The sequence below is a fragment of the Rhipicephalus microplus genome, chromosome 5, assembly GCF_043290135.1.
Source record: "Rhipicephalus microplus isolate Deutch F79 chromosome 5, USDA_Rmic, whole genome shotgun sequence".
Taxonomy (NCBI): Eukaryota; Metazoa; Arthropoda; class Arachnida; order Ixodida; family Ixodidae; genus Rhipicephalus; species Rhipicephalus microplus.
In genome coordinates, this window is record NC_134704.1 from 172896844 (window position 1) to 172917347 (window position 20504).

Here is a 20504-nt window from a genome sequence, read left to right on the forward strand (position 1 = left end):
ATGCCTTTGCTACCTCGACGACGTGATTGTTTTTTCCCAACATTTGAAAGCCACTCAACTCGTTAGTCGACCTTTCTAGCCGTTTTTCGTCGAGCGGGACACAAGCTGAACTTGAAAAAGTGCAATTTTGCCCGACGAGAAATCACGGTCCTTGGTCATCGTTTAAGTGCTGCTGGAGTCCAACCGCACCCTCACAAGACTAGCGCTGTCAAGAACTTTCCTCTGAGTTTTACTACCAAAATTGTTCGTTGTTTTTTGGGCTTATGCTCATACTTACGACGTTCTATACCCAATTTCGCTACAATTGCATGATTCCTCACTGATCTTCTAAAAAAGAATGCGCCCTTCTCGTGGCGCCAAGACCAAGCAGCTGTGTTTTGTACGCTGATTTAGCCGCTCACTTCACCACCAATAATAGCTCACTTTGACCCGTCCGCGACGACTGAAGTTCGCACAGACGCCAGTGCTGACGTTATCGGCGCCGTCCTCGCTCAACACCAGGGGGGCCAAACGCGTGTTATTGCATATGCCAGCTGCCTTCTCTCCACATCTGAGCGAAACTATTCGATAACGGCGTGCACGTGTCTTGCGTTGGTCTGAGCTGTAGCGAAATTTCGCCCCTACTTCTATGGCCGGGAGTTTTAAGTTATTAGGGACCACCACGCTCTGTGTTGATTGTCGTCGCTCAAGGACCCTACTGGTCGCCTAAGTCGCTGCACTCTACGTCTCCAGGAGTATAGCTTCGACGTAATTTATAAGTCTGGCAGGTTACGCCATGCCGATAGTCTCTCGTGTTATCCGGTGGACCCTGCTAGCCTCACTGTCCATAAGAGCGATTTGTGTGCTCGCCATATCCGATTTTGCGTGACATTGGCACAGGGCAGTGCTGGGACGCCACCTTGAAGACGGTAATTGAGCGAGTATCTTCAGGACATTCCGACCCTTCGCTCCGCCAATATGTCCTCCGCAACGAAATTCTGGACCACTGCAACATGAAGCCTGATGGCCTGGAAGTTTTATTAGTTATTCTCCGGCACCTACGTGCCACCATTCTTCAACATCTGCATGACGCTCCGATAGAAGGAAACTTAAGTTTTTCACGCACCTATCACCGCGTGCGGCAACGGTTCTTTTGGTCTGGCCTGTATAAATTTGTGCGCCGCTAAGTCACTGCTTGCGAGCGCTGCCAGCGTCGCAAACGTCCTGCTCTCCGTGCGGCTGGCCTCTTCCAACCTATCGACATTCCCCCAGCACCATTCTTCCGCGTCAGTCTCGACTTGCTCGGTCCTTTCCCGACGTCCGTGTCAGGCAACAAATGGATCGCTGTCAAAACTGACTTTGCGACCAGATACACTATAACCCTTGCCTTGCCAAGTAGCTGCACTACAGACGTCGCAGACTTTCTAATGAATGACGTCATTCCGTGGCATGGGGCTCCGCGAAGGTTTTGACGAATCGTGACCACTGCTTCTTCGCAAAAGTTATCGACGAAATCCTCCGTAGCTGCTCTACCGAACATCACCCTGATACTGCCTACCATCCCCAGACCAACGTTCTCACAGAACGCCTCAACCGAACTCTTACAGACATGTTGTCCATGTACGTCTCTGCTGATCACCATGACTGGGACGCAGTGCTCACCTACGTCACGTTTGAGTACAATTCATCAAGGAATGCCAACGCCGGCTATTCTCCGTTCTTTCTTCTGTACAACTGCAACCCTGTGTTGCCATTTAACACACTCTTTCCTTCTGATACTACCAAACCAACGGTGTGTGCTCAGGACGTTGCTTCTCGAGCCCACATCGCTCGCCAAATCGCACACACTAGGCTCACTGCTTCTTAGGCCTCACAAAAGGTCCGCTACGATGACTGGCACAAACAACCCTGCTGACTCTCTCGTCCCACTTTGGACGCCGCCTCGGCGTGAAGGCTTGTGCGAGAAGCTCGTTTCCCGATACACCGGGCCTACAAAGTTCTCCGCAAGGTCACCGACGTCGACTACCTCATCACTCCCGTTGAACCACACTCATCTTCTGCCACACTACCTAGTGATGTTCATGTGTCGCGACTAAAACACTACTGGCTGATTCCACGAGAGATCGACACGAGTCCAAAGGTTGATACTTTAGATTTCATTGAGTATGCTATACTTCGTGCAGCTCTCACCAGGTAGCCCGAAAGTCAACTTCGTTTTATGATTAACGGCATAACTTACGAGAAAAAAATATCAAAATTCACCAACACGGAGGCACCAATTTTGTCACCTGTCATTTTTGAAAATTGAAGATGCTATAAAAACATAAATATTTTTGTTTCAAGGAAGATATTTTTTACCTGAAATGCATGTCTAATGAAGAATGAATTCATACGGTTTCAAGTTTCTAGACTTTAAGAAAATAGCTTTGAAAAATGTCTAATTTTGCGACAGTTTAATTAGGTTACGTATCCCCCTTTTGTTTCTCCGAAAGTAATGCAAGCAGCGTTTTCAAACTTGACAAGTTTTAAGGATGTAGTGTGTTCATTAGCTACATAAATTATTGCTGCCGTAGGGCAGACGTAAATTTTTATATATTGCCTCAAATTTCTCATATTGGCAAAAGTGTACTCCACGGAAATTTGAATAATAAAAAACTACTTTTTAGATTTTTCTTAAAATCTCGTAAATATACAACCGAAGGCCATCATACAGTAATATAGAAAAACATGTTGCATTATTTTGTTTTTAGCGACAATATTCGTGGTACAAATCAGAGCTTTTCGAGAATGCGCTGGTAAGTTGAGAAATGTGAAAATCGGAACGGAAAAGCGGCAATAAGCTTCAAACGCGAGTAAACGTGACCGCATTTGGTGAAGGAAGGGTGTTTTAGTAGATAGGATTAACTATTTGGAACACGGTATTCTACAGTATCTGAATTCACTCTTATACGTAGAGCACTGAGACTTCTAATATGTGGTGCCTCTTCATTACTGACACACAGATGAAGCTGCTGTGACGACTATGTGTTTGCAACACGTTGGGTAAGACAATTGAATGCTGAATGAGTTCTTAAACGATTCATAACAAATTCAGTTTTGCATTCGCACTGTGGATACTTGCGCACAAGTATCCACAGTGCGAATACAAAACTGAAGTATAGTACGTTAAAATGAATTTCACAATGTTTTTGTCGATAAAATTACGGGAGGCGTAATCTTTCACCCTACTTTGAACCATATAATCCAAAGCATTGCCTCCGAGATTCGGCGCACAGAAATTCATCTGTAGAGCAGATGACGGATGACAACTTGCCCTAAAGCGTGTATTCAGTCTAATGTGGCAGTCTTCGTGCCCCAAATGATAAAAAATTGTTATGAATCGTTTATGAACTCATACAACATTCAATTCTCTTACCCGACGTGTTGCAAACACATGGCCGTCACAACAGCTCCATATGTGTGTCAGTACTGGAGAGGCACCACATATTAGAAGTCTCAGTGCTCTACGTATAAGAGTGAATTCAGATACTGTAGATTACCGTGTTCAAAATAGTTAGTCCTATCTGCTAAAACTGCGCTGGGAAATTTTTTATTGTTCAACAACGCACAAGAGAAATTAGTACCACCTTGCAGGTCAAAGTTTAAGACGAAAACCAAGTTTAAGACCAAAGTTCAAGACCAAAGTTTAAGGTCAAAGTTTAAATTTACGCACTACGACTACGATGAGGGACGAACGTGTGCCGCTTTAAGGAGCTTCACCCTTAAAAGGCAAACTTCTGCGCGGACGCCCCCGGTTCACGTGCTGCTGACACCCACACTTCTGTGCTTTGCGTTCGTGGGGTGAACGCTGCCAAGGTCACCTTTTTAACACTCTCGCATTCAAGTTAGAGGTATCTGTTCTCGCCTTTCCTGAGTACATATAAACTGTCAATCCCCGGTAATATACATGTGGCACTGAGATACTGGTTGCTTCAGGGCCGATGCTCCTTAAAACGGCACTCGTTCGTCCCTCGTAGTAGTCGCAGTCGTAGTGTGCAAACAGTCTTACGTTTTGACCTGCAAGGTAGTGCCAGTAGGAGATTTCTCCTAGGCGTTGTTGAACAATAAAGAACTTGTAGCGTGTGCGTTAACTAAAAGCCGGATTCTCCTGTCTCTCATTCCCCATTAGCAGCCATTGGCATGTACATTGAGCACTATCGGACAAGAAAGGGTTGCTACGTTATACTCGCTAGGCGTAACCTACTTGGTTTTAGAAAGGTTGAGCGAGCATTGAGCCGCAGTGCCATGTATACAGTGAACTAGTATATACGATGAACTCGAGGCGGTTAAAGGTGGGAAGTAGATACGAAGCGCATGCCATAAAAAAGTAAAAGCCGAATTTTCCTGTCTCTCATTCCCCATCAGCAGCCTTTGGCATGCACAATGAGCACTATCTGACAAGAAATGGTTGCTACGTTAAACTCGCTCGGCGTAACCTTCTTGGTTTTAGAAATGTTTTGCGAGCATTGGGCCGCAGTGCCATGAATACAGTGAACTAGTATATACCATGAACTCAAGGTGGATAAAGGTGGGAAGCAGACACGAAGTGCAAGCCTTAGGAAAGTGTGCGTGTGCGAGCTCTCCTTTGTCCTTGGAATGTCCGCTGCATGGATGTGCTTCTATATGGGTAATATATGATAAAAAGATGCAAGATAGTGGTACTTTGAGTGTTGAATAGATGGACGAAAGGACACACAGACAGATGAATGGAAGGACGCACGGATGGCTACACGGACGGATGGACGCATGGACGGCCTCAGGGGAGGATGCATGAACGAACGCAGGGGCAGACGCACAGATGGACGTGTGGACGCATGAACAGACGCACGCACGGATTGGCGGATATACGCACGGACGGTCGCACAGATGGACGTATGGACGAACGGAAGCGAGAACGAATAGACGGACGGATGCTTCGCCCCACTCTCCATTATTCACTCTGTGGATATGCTGCCATTTTTTATAGTGGATAAGAGCTCCTTGCGGCTGAGCCTCGGATTGCATTAACAAGTACGAAAAGGTTTGTTTCCCTAACAGCACGCAAACCGTTATAAAGAAGTTCTAGCGAAAATTGGCCTGCGTAAAATAAACACTTAATAAAAAGCGCACCGTGCAGCAAGCACTCGTAACTACACACAAAATGCAAGTTCACATACTAAAACTAAATTCTTAAGTTTGAATGCAAGTGAGCGTCGGAGTGGGGCATAAAGATGGTGGTTCTCACTATGTCGTTCCCGGCTCGATGACGTTTACGAAACTGGATTCCAAAGACTGCGGCTTTTAGAGTGGTTCGGGGCTGGCTGGTAACAATGAGTTTTCGGTGGTTGCTCTGCGACGCGCCGAGAAAGCAGACAAAACAAGGCCGGATAGCCGGACGCATAGCTTGGGCCGGAAGCTCAGCTGCTACTGCTCGTCTGCAGGCATTGTCACCCTTGTGCTTCAGTTCATGACCGGATGGCTACAGTTCTTTCATGCGAGACCGTGATGGCGGGAGGCATCAGCTGGTTGAAGTTTTCACGGCTCGGGTCCTCAACCCGATGGTCCATATATAGCGGCTTGTCTGGTGATCACCACACACTCGCCTCGTGCTCCTCGAACCGCCCTGCTCTTCTTGCACACAAGCCTTCTCTGGCCCTCGGGTTCACTTGTCAGCTTGTCCTTGCACATTGCTGGGTTGTCGCGTTGAAAGGCTACTGACCATTGGAATCACCATGGTGGCGGGTCATTTAGTAACTTCTTTTATTCCGTTAACATCACGCCGCGCTTCCTCGTAATCTCGCACGGTAAACGTTCAACGTCATCATAACTTACACCACACCACGCATGCACTCTATGGTCTCTTTCTTTTTGTGACGTACACTTTTCGAAGGCGCACCCTTCAGACGCACACCAGAAATCATAGGCACATACGTGCCCATGGTAACGAGTTTGTGCAACATGCGCTGGCGGACAGGCTTTGATCACTTTGGAGCCAAAATTGTCACATCATTTCTGTTATGACCAGCGTGTAGTATTCACGAAACCATCTTACCCTACCATATTTTAGGGACGAAACTCCTAAGGGTCTAGGCTAGCGTGTTGTGCATTGTCGGTTATCCATTGCACCCACTATACGCCATGACGATGACGCTAATGCTGATCAAAGTGAAGAGTGAACTTGTTTTTTTTGTCTTGGCGGCCCCGGCCTCGACGGCTTCGACGAAGAGAAACAAGAAGCACTGGGCCGCAACCCACCAACGCTGTCAGCGGGCACGCAGAGAAACCACCACACGACGGCGCGCTGAGCGCCGAAGAGAACTTCCACCTCCTCCTAGTGCTCGTTGCCAACTCTTTACTTACACCTAAGTACACATCGTGATACACACCACCTTCGCGTGAGGCGCCACATGACAATCAAAATCAATACAGACACTAATAGAACACCGCATCATCTGCCTCTACAAAGAAATGATACGTGAAGCTCCTACGTTTTATACTAACAAAAGCCAATGAGAAAAAATATAGCATGTCAGCTTACCACGCAGCAGATTTTGAAGTTTATACAATAGATAAACACAGAGCATATACAGAAGAACGCACAAGTATAGTACGCTGACTTGTGTCAGTGTACTATTTGGGAAGAATTTAGGAAGGACAAACGGTCTTGAAACCTGGACAGCTTTTAACGCGAACGTTTGGAGCCCGAAGCACATTGTGCTCCGAAGTTCTCTTTTGAGGAGCAGCAAGTTCTGTTTGCGGCTGTAAGCCTACCAGCTCTCTTACACGCTGCGCGGGCGCAGCTGAAAACATAGAGGCATAAGTTGAGTCTGACGACTCACTTGCAATATCTGTCTTAGTTGCAGCATGACTTTCTGGAGTGACATTCGGTTCAACGAACTGAGCTGCTGGTGTATACTCAATGGAAAATGTTTTCTCTGGATCTACACCTAAGGAATGTTCCTCCCCCCTAGAGAAGGTAATATCTGAAGATGGAGGCTACATAAGTTTTCTTGTAAGTAATGCGAAGAAGTTCAAGGCAATGAAGCGGAATCAATGTCAAAAATAACTATACGCGAGTCGTTCCAATTGTTGTCATTACTTAGGCGGAAAGAAGTTTGACTAACTTGTCCTAAGACTTAGTACAGACCCCGTTACCTGGAACGTTCTGCTGCAACACGAACCTTAACTATGTCACCGACTCGAACTTTAGAAAGTTTAGTACCTCAACGGTTATCCACATACTGCTGCATTGCTTGTTGACAGGAAAGTACTGTGGTACGAAGTTGCTGACTTGGATGAACTAAGGATTTACAATGTAATAGGAAACTATGTCCAGGCCAACTGGATGCTGCCGACCATGAACAAGTTTAGAAGGAGACACTCCTGTGGTGCCCTGCAGTTACAACCTACATGAAGCCAAGCATTCAGTCAAAAGTTGCTGAGGGAATGCTGTTCCAATTGTGAAATCTGAATGTGTTCCTTCAGAACATGGTTAAATCGCAAATACATACGTAAAAACGAACCCTGTTTCCATACTTTTACCTGAAATTGATGCGGCTGGGTACTCAAGCAAGCTGGTGCAGAACATGACATTTCAGAAGTGGCAGTCATAACAGTTTGCAGATCATCGACTGTATGCTCTCGACTTATCTCTATGACTGCGGATACTTTCTGGTCTTCCCATGGAGGAAGTTACAGTGTTGTGCCGTCTGCGTCTGGGGGTGGCCTCCATCATTGCCTACTCATGTAAGATTGGGATGGCCGACAATGCGGAGTGTAACGACTGCGACGTCGATGAGACTATTGAATACCTTTTATGTTACTGGCCGGCATCCTCAAACGAGAGGCTTCACCTCCACAGTGTTCTATATCAACCGGAAGAAGTGATTTCCCTGTTGAGAAGGTATTGGGACCATGGCACTGCCTATCCCAGTTCCGAAAGGCAACAGTGATGTTGCATTTTCTCAAAAACACCGCCTGTTTTACCATTTGCGATGTGAAACGTGGAGCTGTTACACATCGACCAATTGGTAACTTTTTCTCCTCATCTCTAACTTTCCATCCCCCTCTCTCCTTCCCCAGTGAATGGTAGCCTTCCGGGGCTCAGCCGTGGTTGATCTCCCCGCCTTTCTCCTTCTTCTTTCACTCTTTCTTGTTCATTCAATTGCGGGTAGAAGACAGATGAATTCAAATGCTCAATGCAACGTCGCGAAAGAAAAGTGTCGAACTTAAAGACTGAAACTGCGTACTATCGCCCGTGACTATTGCATCAGGAAAACTTTTGCTGCTGGAAATGGAAGACAGAAACTCAATGATAATTTTAGAAGGTACATTATGCGTGCAACAAATATCAGGCCACTTGGAGTGATAGTCAGTAAGGAAAATAATGAACGAAGCTGTTTGCACGACATTGCGCAATAAACCCATGTAATGCATACCGAGATTTTGCCAAGGCTGATCAGGCCACGGAACAGGCTGCGATGGTGCGCATGAAGGTTTGACAGACTTATGTGCCACCTGACATATCCGGCAATGGTACACTGCATGTTAAACCTGTTTAAGGCGGGCCACCTGTAGCTGTCACGATAGATGTTTGGTGCGAACAATGCCAGGAGAAGACTCATGGGCAAGCTGAATAAGCTTTTGCCGGAAGGAAGCCGGGAGAATCAGCCATTTATCACGAAAAAGCAATTCCTCGATAAAAGACAGTTCTTGCGGACCACTACAATAAGGCGAAAATTCACATGAAAGGGCACTTTTGAAAAGCCATTCCTCATGTACATATGTAATAACTTGAGATAATGTTGGATCTGCAGCAGTGGCAGCCTGAAGCTCACATTTGGTAATACAAGAAGTAACCCCGTATTCACAAACGCTCCTCGACTCGACTTTCACCCTTCACTTGACAGAGGTGAACACTGCGCCACAGCTTGGCTCAAAATGACGTTGCGCTACTCAAGAATTGCAGCAGATTATCGCAGACTACAGGGTAAACAGCCGGTCGGAGAACTGGCTAACCTCCCTGTCCTTCCTCTTTTAATCCTTTTCCTTATCGCAGATATGCAGTGACTTGCCATGCCTAGAAAGGGCGCTACCATCGGCTTTCCCCAGTGAAGGTGAAGCGATGAGCGAAGGGACGTTCTCGAATACGGGGGTAAGAAAGCAAACCATTTCTTCACTACGCTCTTCAGTAACCGGTAGCTGAAGAGGGAGACGCGACAAGGCATCAGCGATCTCATTATTGGCCGTTTTGCTCTACTGCACACTGATATTTTCGTACAGAAGTTTTGTACACCACCTAGAAGTGCGGCCCCGCCATGGTGGTCTAGTGGCTAAGGTACTCGGCTGCTGACCCGCAGGTCGCGGGATCGAATCCCGGCTGTGGCGGCTGCATTTCCGATGGAGGGGGAAATGTAGGCCCGTGTGCTCAGTTTTGGGTGCACGTTAAAAAACCCTAGGTGGTCAAAATTTTCGAAGCCCTCCACTACGGCGTCTCTCATAATCATATGGTGGTTTTGGGACGTTAAACTCCACATATCAATCAATCAAATCACCTGGAAGAGCGAAGGGGTGGCAGCTTTCAGATCCGGCAGATAGAAGAGCAGCGAGTGCTTGATAATCTGTCCGCAAAGCGAAGCACCGACCAGACACATAAACGTGTCATTTTGCAGAAGAAAATAAACACGCGAGAGCTTCACGCTCTCCAGTTGAGTATCTGCTATCGGCAGGGGAGAATGTGTGAAATACAAAAGCAATGGCGATCAGCTGATCACCCTGTTGAAACGCTGCTCCTAGTCCAACATCGGACGCATCTGTTTTGATGACGACAGAAAGCTTCTCATTGAAGATATGGACAACTGGCTTTGAGGCCAGGAATGACTTATTTTTAATAAAGCCCTGTTCAGCTTCAGCTGACTAGGCAGAAGACTGTCCTTGCTGAAGTAAGAGGCACAGTGGTTGAATTAAATCGACATAACGGTGCACAAACATTGCTCAGTACCCAACAAGACCAAGAAATGTTTACAACGATTTGGCATCCATAAGACGCGGTGCATTCAAAATCGCCTTAACGTTTGACACAACCGGTGTCGTGCCACGGGAGCTTATCTTGTGGCCCGAATATTGTAATTCACTCACAGCAAAAATACACGTGTTATTTATTTCACACCTCATTCGCTCATGCGAGAACAGAAGGTGAATGTGCATCTTGTTCTTCTAGACTTCGGCCCCCACCAATATGTCGTCTAAGTAGCACAGTGCACCACTGCAACCTTTAGGTAATATCGACATCATTTTCAGAAACACAGTAGGAGCAGACGTGAGCACAAAGCTCACGCGACGAAAGTAAAACAGTCCCTTGTGCGCAACACATGTGGTTGAGTCTCTACTCAAATCTGAAAGTTCAAATTAGGACTGAAAGTGATTAGGGCTCTCAAGATCCTACTTAGAAAAGCATAAGGCCCCCGACAGTCGTTGGAGAAGCTTTGCGATGTGTAAGAGCGGGAACCCGTCCATGGCGATTGCTCCGTTTTGCTCACGTAAGTGCACCCACTGGTGGGGGAAACCATCTTTTTTTTACAACAGCGAGTGCAGACACACACTTCGAAGTGGAGACAGGCTCAATAATTCTACTGGCATGAACACGAAACAGTTCTGCAGAAACTTGTTGACGGAGCAGACCAGGAAGGCGTTGAAGTTAAGCATGAACTGTACACACACCAGGACGATGCGCCACTGTATGCACGAAACCATGCACACCACGCAGTTCACGGGTAAACAGTTGACGGAATTCACTGGGCGCGTTGTTCAGACGATCAGATTGCACGGTGACTACGGCCCCAGTCAGATAATCATCGAGAATGTTTATGAAGATCTAGCATCACGACCCAGAAGGGAGTTGCCATTTTCTGGGACGTAGTAGGTCATAGATGCAGTACGACTGTAATACCTGACGGGGGCTGCGAAAGATCCGAAATTATCAATTGTTCCTTTAGAATAAGTCTGCAGAAGAATGCGTTAAAGAGAAAGCCCAGCGCCTTTAAAATGTCTGTAAAAGTCCGTGTCGCCAATTAACGAGATGGATGCACCGGTGTCCACGAGAGAAGTCAGGGAAACATTGCCTACTGCTGCTACGATGGACAGCGAGGACGTTGTGTGGCAACTAGCCACATTTAAAACGGTGACCATACTTGCATGGACACTAGTGGAAGGAGGCGAAGAGGCTGCATCTTGAAGAGGAGCGGAATAACAGACGGCCTGATAATGACCGCATTTATTGCACGTGGGCCAAGTGCGATTCCGTGCAGGACATTGCGCAGAATTCGCTAAGCGGTGAACTGATACACAACGGAAGCAATAAGCAGTAGGCAACTGTGCAAGAAACTGTTCACATGAGCTCGGAGCTCACTGTTGGCCTTGAAAAGGCGATGTTAAACACGCAGGCGCGCCATTTTGGCGCCGTCCTCGAACCTGTGAAGCGGAAGCACGGCCATGTCGTGCGCCGTGGAAGCTACGTGATGGCGGAGGGCCATGTGGGCCACCGCATTGAAGCTTGGAGGTAAAAAAGCCATCTTGGACTTCGTGCCAAGACGAAGAAAAAAGACCGTCATATTGGCGTTACCCGTAAAATGAATGGGCGCCATTAGGCCTCGCAAAGTTGCTGCACGGAATGGAGGGAGTGATTCTTAAGGAAAAAAAAGGAGCAAAAATTGGCCCCGTATCTGCATGTTACACTGCAAATGTCGTTGAAAGACAAATGTTGTTGCGTCGGAAGAAAGTGAAGAAAACGTTTATTTGATGTTCTGCGCAGGAAAATAGGTGAATAGTACTCTGGAGGTGGAGGCACTGCTTTAGAGTGCCTCTGGCGTGCCGCGGAGACGAACCAGTGCATCAAGTCACGTCACATGTGAGACATGAGCGCTATCTGGCAGTTATCCTAGAAAACGAAGTGCGTGGCGTACGTGCCCGTCTCTGAGGTGATAAGGTGTAGAACGCAAGGCGATGGGTAGGTTCCACCACCTTGTCATCTTAGGAAAGTATTCTAAACACTTGCCTTTTCATGCAAGCGTTGCATGTTCAGCGCAGCGTGATAAATGCTACGGCCCTTAGAATTACTTATGTATGCCTTTCTAGTAAAAAGACTTACATACAGAATATTGACGTGTTGGCATGGTGCCTCAGATATGCTCAATAATTGATTTTTAGTCAACAATCGCACAAGTATGAACGCTGAATCTTGAGCGTTTTTGGTTGGCGCTACGAATGAGGCCGGCTGTTTGCAGTACAGTATGTCCACTTTGGTCCCGGTTAAGGTATCGTTCAGGGCAGACAAACAGTCAAGTGTGCAGCCAGACAGACAGACCAAAACTTTTGCGTCGAAGGTCCCCAAGAAAGACTATCATCTTTAAAAAGGCGGAACGGTAAAGAAATGGGATGTGTAGTGCACGATAGCTGTCTTCAATGTTAGGAGAAAAGAAAGTAGGCTAAAAGGATAGGGAAGGAGGGGAAATCAAGGAGGAGAAAAAAAATGAAACTAGCGTGGTGGGAGGAGAACACGCTTCCCCATGGCGAGTGGCTTATAAAAGTCACTCGGTTAAACTGGTGTCCTCAAGAAAGACCAGTAAGGCCGCAAGGGCAAAGCGGCGATGGTCCTCGTAGCCGTTGGGGTGTAGGAGGTCCTGCAGGGTTGCAGATGGCAGTCCAACAAAACGGTATCTCTCCGCGAGCCACTTCAATGCTTCATAGAGAGCAGGACGCTCGGACAGGAGGCGGGACAGTGTTTCCACAGCACGGCAGTCAGCGCAGTTCGGAGAGCTTGCGCCGCGCAGATGATGCCTCTGTTCAGCTGGCCACACGCAGTGGGTTCTCACGGCTAGGAGGAGCCCTCGCTCGCAGCGGGTGAAACCAGTCGCTGGCATGGGAGGAGGGGCGCGTCCAGTAGCAACCCGAGCGTCTAGATGCTCGCACGTTAGCTCCCGGTGAAGGTTGTTGCGCGCCGAGTCGAAAGAGCTGCGTTTTCGGTTAACGGGATCTCGGCGGAGTGCGCTGGTTTGGCAAGTTCGTCTACACCCTCGTAGTTAAGATTGGGATGATAGATGTAATCCCGATGGTTCAGGTGATCACAATGACACGTTGAAGAACTGGACTGCTTGCTTACTACCTGCCAAACTTCAGTTTATTTACACACTGATACCTATTTACAAAAAAAAACATGGGGTGGCCACTAAACCAACCACACAGTAAGCACTGGGCTGTATTAATAGTAATGTCGGTATTACTTGCCGAGCCCTTCATATACTCCACACATCAACACCAACTTTTCGATGTACCTTGGATCAAAGTCTGCGCTAAGCATGACCTCTGTCTCTGCTTCCCAATCTCGTTCTCCAGCACCAAGCTCCCCTTTCCTCCAATTCTCTTCAATAAGTACCTCACGTCTCATATGAGACAGCCTCATGGGACGAACCCGTAATCGATGCTCCATCATTGAAGCAAACAACTGCCCTTTTCTCAGAGATGGGTCTCCGCCTCTGCGTTTCCGCACTTTGCTATCCTCCGAGCATCGGCTAAGAAAAACTCCGTCATTTCATCGACGTTAAGATTAAATGATATTTTCGTGCGACACCAAGCCTGTCTAGACGGATGGTCGGCTGTCTGGCGTTAGTAGATACAATTCTGCCGTATATCCACAAGTATTGTTACAGCATGGCGCCTCATTATCTTGTCGGGAGCTGTGTCGCGAGAGCGTCCACTTATTTCTCAGTCTGGCTCACTGTGAGAGCGCTCCTGCCGTGCGGGTGACTCCCCAGCACCAGGTGAGGTGAACAGAGTCTCACGGGGTTTAACGACCAAGACGCGTTCCGAGGAGAACGGTTTAGTCCGCGCCTTGGCAGCCTCTTTTCATTGACTTTCTTTTTCGTCGGGCGCCGTCTAGTGAGGCGGCGGCCAGCTCGAATGGCGCGTGGGATCGTAGGCTACAATGCCATTGTAGATGTCCAGGAGGTGACCCACCCGAAAATTTCACACAGCACGTAACCACGCGAGCAGGGGGACAGCATCGGGTGCCCAAAAAAGCAACCTTGAGACGGCTTCGGTGAAAATGGAACGCGACACGCGTGTTCCGCGCCCTGCAGCTGTCGGCGGACTGTGGCCGGGATACATGGGGGACGCTTGCTCGCGTCTATTTTCTGCGTGCATGTAACTATAGTGCATATTCTAGGCATTATCATTAGGGGCACGCAGAATATAGGCGAGTGCGCACGTCTCCCAAGTCTCCTGAATATGCACTATAGTTAGAGGCACGCAAAAAAAAAGACGCGTGTGCGCGTCCCCCGTGTATCCCGGCCACAATCTGCCGACTAGGCACTGTACCCTAACGGCGAAAGTCAAAGGCTTTGAGAAGGGGCACTGTAAACAACGCAGCTCCCTCCGGTCAGTGTGCGGTGCGAAAATGAACTTACAGTCAGCCAAAGAGATTGGTGCATCCCCGGGTGTGGCAAAAAAAGCAGTGGAGGAATGTGAGACGCCATCAAAACCGGGAAATCTGTACACAATCGATAAACGAAACTGAACCAGAAATAAAAAAACAAAGTGAAAAGAAAAAATCGTCAGCAGAGTCGAAGGCAAGAACGATACGACGTGGTCGCGCAGCGGAACAGACTACTGACTCGGTGAGCTTTGCAGATGCGGTCAAAGAGAAACGCGCAACAAACTTGGAGGCTGGCGGAAAAATGAACTCCAAGATAGCGACGGAGATACCTTGGTTAACACAGACTATACAAACCACGCAAAAGCAAATGGAATGCATGCAGGCACAGATTCACGCAAACGATGAACTCATACAAAAGCTCTAGTATGTCACTAACAGTCAGACTGTTCTACCGGAAATACAGGGAACACAAAAAAAACTATAGATGACGGTGAGGTCAATAGCCCCAATACTAAACGTGGATCCGCTGACTTCCTCACAAAGGCAGTACGTCCCATGGGTACGCGCGCACCATCAGGCGACACCTGGCTGAATGCACTCAAGGCTCGCTTGAGCAGTCTCGAAAAGACTATCACCGCGACTATCTCGTGTGTGATTAAGCAAAGCTTGAAGACCATTTATCTCAGATTGTCTAGATTAGAAACTGCCAACAGCGTGCTGGGGATTTTGCATAGGGAAGCGGTGCCACACGTGTAGACCCACATAAGCATAGACTGGCACTCTTCGAAAAAAAAACACCGTATGGCAGCGGAACTGCATAAGTTACAAAAACAAATGAGCGCATATACAATACCTGAAAATGATCCTCGAATGCCCAGACATCATCATACTGCAGGACACAAACGGCCCTGCGAAACTTTCAGGTTAGCAGTCTAGTTGCAGTTTCAGGTTAGCAGCACGGAGAATCTAAAGGTCACCACGCTGGGAAAGCGAGAGCTCACGGTTATCGAACACGACACTTAAGTCAAGGATATTGAAAACATCCTCGTAGAGCTAACTCTGGCACCTAAGACGCCTGACAGCATCTTCGTGCTAAATGTCTACAGCACTCCCCTATGCCGCAAACACCACTTCTACGTCCTCTTCAAACGAGCACACGATATCACCCAGGGGTGACAACTCTTCATTGGAGGTGACTTCAACGAGGTTCATATCACGTGTAACGCTCCATTGCGGTTCATATCGCGTCATAACACCAGTTCAGCCCCAGGCCCCGATCCAATATCAAAGAGGGCACTGCACAATCTTGATTACAGATCGCTAGAGAAACTCACAGACTATATTAATGACTGTTGGGTGTGTGGAAAGTTACCCCAGCAATGAAAAGAAACACAGGCCATACATATACCAAAAGCCGGCAAGAAAGTGCAGCTGGAGAACGTGCGCCGTATCCCTCTGTCATCGTGTGTAGGAATGGAGCATGCGTTTCTCAATGGACTCACGGAATACCTCGAGGACAACAACCTTTTTACACACACAATGATTGGGTTCACAAGACATATCTCCACACAGGACGTCTTTCTGCAACTGAAACATCGAATCATAAAAAATCCTGGCTGCTCAACAAGAGCCATCCTCGGCCTGGACCTGATGAAGGCCTGTGATAAAAGTCGCCGCGATGCCATGTTGTGACAACTAGACAAGCTGAATATCGTAATGCGAGTGTACAACTACGTCAGGGACTTCCATACGGGAAGAACCACACGCAAGCGAGTGGGAACACTATAATCAAATCGAAACAATAGTTGAAGCTAGGACAGATCACAGGGCTCGGTGATCTCACCAACGCTCTTCAATCTCGTCCTTCTGGGGTTACCCGAACGATTACATCAAACTGATGGACTGCACCACATGCTATACAAATATAATATTACAATTTGGACGACAACTGCCAGTCACGGAGAGATTTAGGATCGCTCCCAGGTCACCATACAATGGGTGGTACACTACCTCATGGGCACGGGACTCACTTGCTAGGTCATAAAATCTGAATTACTGCTATATAAACCGTTCAGAAAGGGACGCCCGCCCAAGAACTAAGTCCCGTCAGAAATACAAGAAATCAAATTGACGGCATCAAAAGGCTCACGAATCCCAATGGTAAAGGATATCCGGGTACTGGGCATAATCATAGAGCAGAAGGGCGACAATGGCCAAGCACTGCGCAAGATTACGCGAAGGCCACCGGCACGATGCAACTCATCCAACACATCATGAACAAACATGCGGGCATACGCGAAGGCAAAGTCTTACGACTCATACAAGCCTTTGCCATTTGACAAATAATGCACACGGCACCGTTTTATATATAGACCTTTGTGGAAAAAGACAAGCTTAGCGCCCTGATACACAAGACGTACCAAGTCACGTTGAGACTGGCACCCGGAGTTAGCACCAGCAAACTCCAAGAGCCAGGGTTGCACAACACTCTCGGAGAACTCGTGTAGGTGCAACAAGTTTCCCAGCTCGAGCACCTATCCTAGGCCCGCTCGGGCCGACACGTGCTCGACAAATTTGGATTCACATACCGTACGCAGCATGGAATCAAGGTTGAAATTCCAAGAATGGTGCGCGAACAAGTATACGTGTTCCTAATTGCCTCAAAACATGCACACCCAACACCATACGGCATGGCGTAAAGCCAGGGCACAACGCATTACCCTAAGTTACTCCAACGACACCGAAGCAATTTTCAGTGGTGCAGCGCGTTATACCCAAAGAAAACGTTTCGTGGTGGTAGTTACCAGCAGTCGTGGGAAATACATCATGAGCATTACTGTGAACCCGGCACACGCTTTAGCGGCTGAAGAAGTGGCTGTAGCACTATCCCGCACGGAGAACAAGGCCACGCACGTGATTAGCAATTGCACCATGTTAACAACGGGCGGATCGCACAAAAGGCGCTTCACCGACTCCAGCGACATCTTATACATACCGGAGAGCTCGACTTTGATAACCGAAGGCACCTTTGGTAGATCCCGGCACACACTGGACTGAGCAACCCCAACGAAGTTGCTCATCCCGTTTTTCGAGGCCTGACTCACCGAGCATCGGTGGAGGAAGACGAGCCCCCGCTAGGTTTTGCAAACACCTGAGCGTGGGAGGATCGGACCAGGTTTCACGATGTGTGGCAGCTTGGGATAGTTGATATGGCATGACGATAGTTATAGCGCGAGAACAAAACGACGACACAGAGACAAGAAGGAGACGAAGGACATGAGCGCTCGTGTCTTTCGACCCCTTCTTGTCTCTGTATCGTCGTTTTGTTCTCGCGTTATAACTATAGTGAGGTTTCCCGATATCATCACACAATAGCAGCGATGAGACGCCTATACTTATCCTCTTACAAAAGCCTTAACGAGATGCAAATGGTACGATTCCGACAATTGCAAACAGATTCATACAGAAACACCAGAATAATGCACGCTTATGCAGATATTTACACTACAAACAGATGCACATCGTGTGGCGAAGTTGCAACTCTTGATAACCTGCTGTGGCAGTGTAAGGGCCTAATACACAATTTGAATGCCGATTCATCTCTCTCTCTTCTACCGTCAGCCTCCACTCGCGCTGTGAGCGGACGCTGGCACTCGAACCTGACAGCGCAACTCTGTGCCATCCAGTGTGTTGAAGAAGCCGCTTCGATGCAAGGTGTCGGAACCGCATTCCCGGTGGGTGCCCAAACTCGCTAAACAAACGCCAAACACAAGTCTTTTTGATTCGGCATTAAAGATTATGTTCTTCTTCTTTCTTTAGCGAATTTTTCTCAGTGTGCGGCTGGGAATCGAACTTGTCCCGCGTGTGGTAAGCTCGGATATTATCAGCCTGTCTAGAATTCTCGCCACTTCACGATGTAGTCTGTTCACCTACTTCGAGTAGCGGTTAAGCAAATACTGTCACCATTTCAAATGTGGCTGGTTGCCACACAGCATCTGAACCACCTTCTCCTGCCATGTCACTCAGTAAATTCAATTCACTGTTTAACCATGAACTAAATTGTGTGCGCGACTTGTGCATAAGTGCTGCGTCCACCTGATGTGTGTTCAGTTTGTACTGAGCTTCGACGGATTTGTCTTCTGCTCCGTGAGCAAGTGACAGCAGAGCTGTGCCGTGCTCCCGATGCACCTCCTTCTGACCATACCTCAGTTGAGCAAGCTACTTCTATTCTGCCTGCTCCTACTCATGTTCCGGCTGAGGTTCCTATGACCGGGTATGACATCCGGGAGACTGTTGCTGTTCTACGGCCACTGGATATGTATCGGCCGACCGTTCCCACCGGGCCTTCAGACGCAATCCCTATTGTGCGTCCGGTAGAGGTGCTTTCACCGGTCGAGGTGTCACTGACCATGCCCGTTCCTTCCCTCCGCACGGCTTGTGCATCAGAGGCGCCGATTCATCCCAAATACCCGCCTCATCACGACCTGCGTGTTCGGCACCCACTATGCCGAAATTGCACAGGAAGGAATCTTTATGGGCCGACTGCCTCGTTCCACCAAAGTGGTATCGTTGGCAGCACCTGAGACACCTGTCGCAGAAACGGCACCGGTAGAGGCATCGATGCCGCACACTGAAACATGGCGCTCACTGAGCATACATTCTATTTCTAGGGAGAAGATGATGGGACGCAGTACTGCATTTGGCATGGCGCCTTGCTGTGCAATGTTGAGTGCATGCTTTTATTTTTTTCATTCTTTATATTGTATTCTCCTGGATCCATTGTTTTACATTTGCGGTGTGTTACCTGTTGATTTGTTAGTGTGCTCTACTTTCTATTTCTTCTTATGTTAGTGTGCTGTGTATTCTTCGATGTGCTGAGCTAGGTATACTGGTCAATTGTACTTTATTATGACGGGCTTTCCAGAGGGTGGGATGATGTGTTGTGATGGTCCGTTTAGGTTTGTTTTGTGATCCAGTGGCGAGGAGGCACCTCGCACGGCAGTGATGTATGTAACATGCACCGCTAGAATAAGGCGTATGTGTGCATAGTTGAAAATGAATCACTTGGTGAAGAGCCGTCGTGCGAGACATATGTTCTTTCTAACGGCGCAACGTGTCCAAGCTGTGGGTGGCTACCACCGGCAGCATCGGCGTGCTTCGGCGCTTCATCGGTTTTGTTCGTCAGCGTCACGGCCAGCTCAACCCCGACACAAGAGAAATAGCAGTCTAGAAACCTCGTAGTGCTACTTTTGTGCAAAGAACATGCCTATTTTGAAATCAAACCATGTCATAGTGCTCCACGTGGTGTTATTGCACTTCAAACCAACCGCCTGAAAAGGGACCCCACGACGTAGCCACTGCCTTGTCCAGCGTCGCCTACATTTACGGCATGGCTGCCTACGCCAGTAGCAGCAGGGCAAGATTAGGGGAAGCCACAGCAGCAGTAACAGCTATTGAACAACTTTCTGCTTGCTTGGTGCAACTGGACTGCGCTAAATGGCGCAGCCCATACAGCCTAACCAGGTGAAAAGGAAACTTTTAAACAACTCACACTATTCCCCACGATAACGCGATGTGGTTCTTTCTTCATGAATAAAACAAGAACGAACAATTATCCTTTCATCAGGCGCTGTTGTGCATGGAAGGTTTTTTTTACTGCAGCTGCTTTTATTTTTAGCGATAAATTGTAGTCGGACGTTTTGGCGTCATAGATGAAGTAGGTTGACCAGAGAGGGCTGCGTCGCTCGCACTTTCCTGTCCGGAATCTGTTGACATTTGCCGTTAGGGGCATGCAAAGCGTCCGCCATGTTGCTTTGCCATAATCCGTCCATTCATGCAGGGATAGAGGTGCGTGCATCGCGTTCAATTTTGACCGTGCAACTCCCATTATTGCGTTTTCATTCACTGCGCTTTGTGCTTTCGCACTGCATTAAAAAATATACGAGTGCACGGTGCCTATCGGCAACAATTGAAAAACGTTCTGCTCATAGCACATGTGGTGTCGTACACTTACCTTAACCTTTGAATCAGCAAACACTGATGTTGGATATACACGTAGATAGATGGATTGACACTTAGA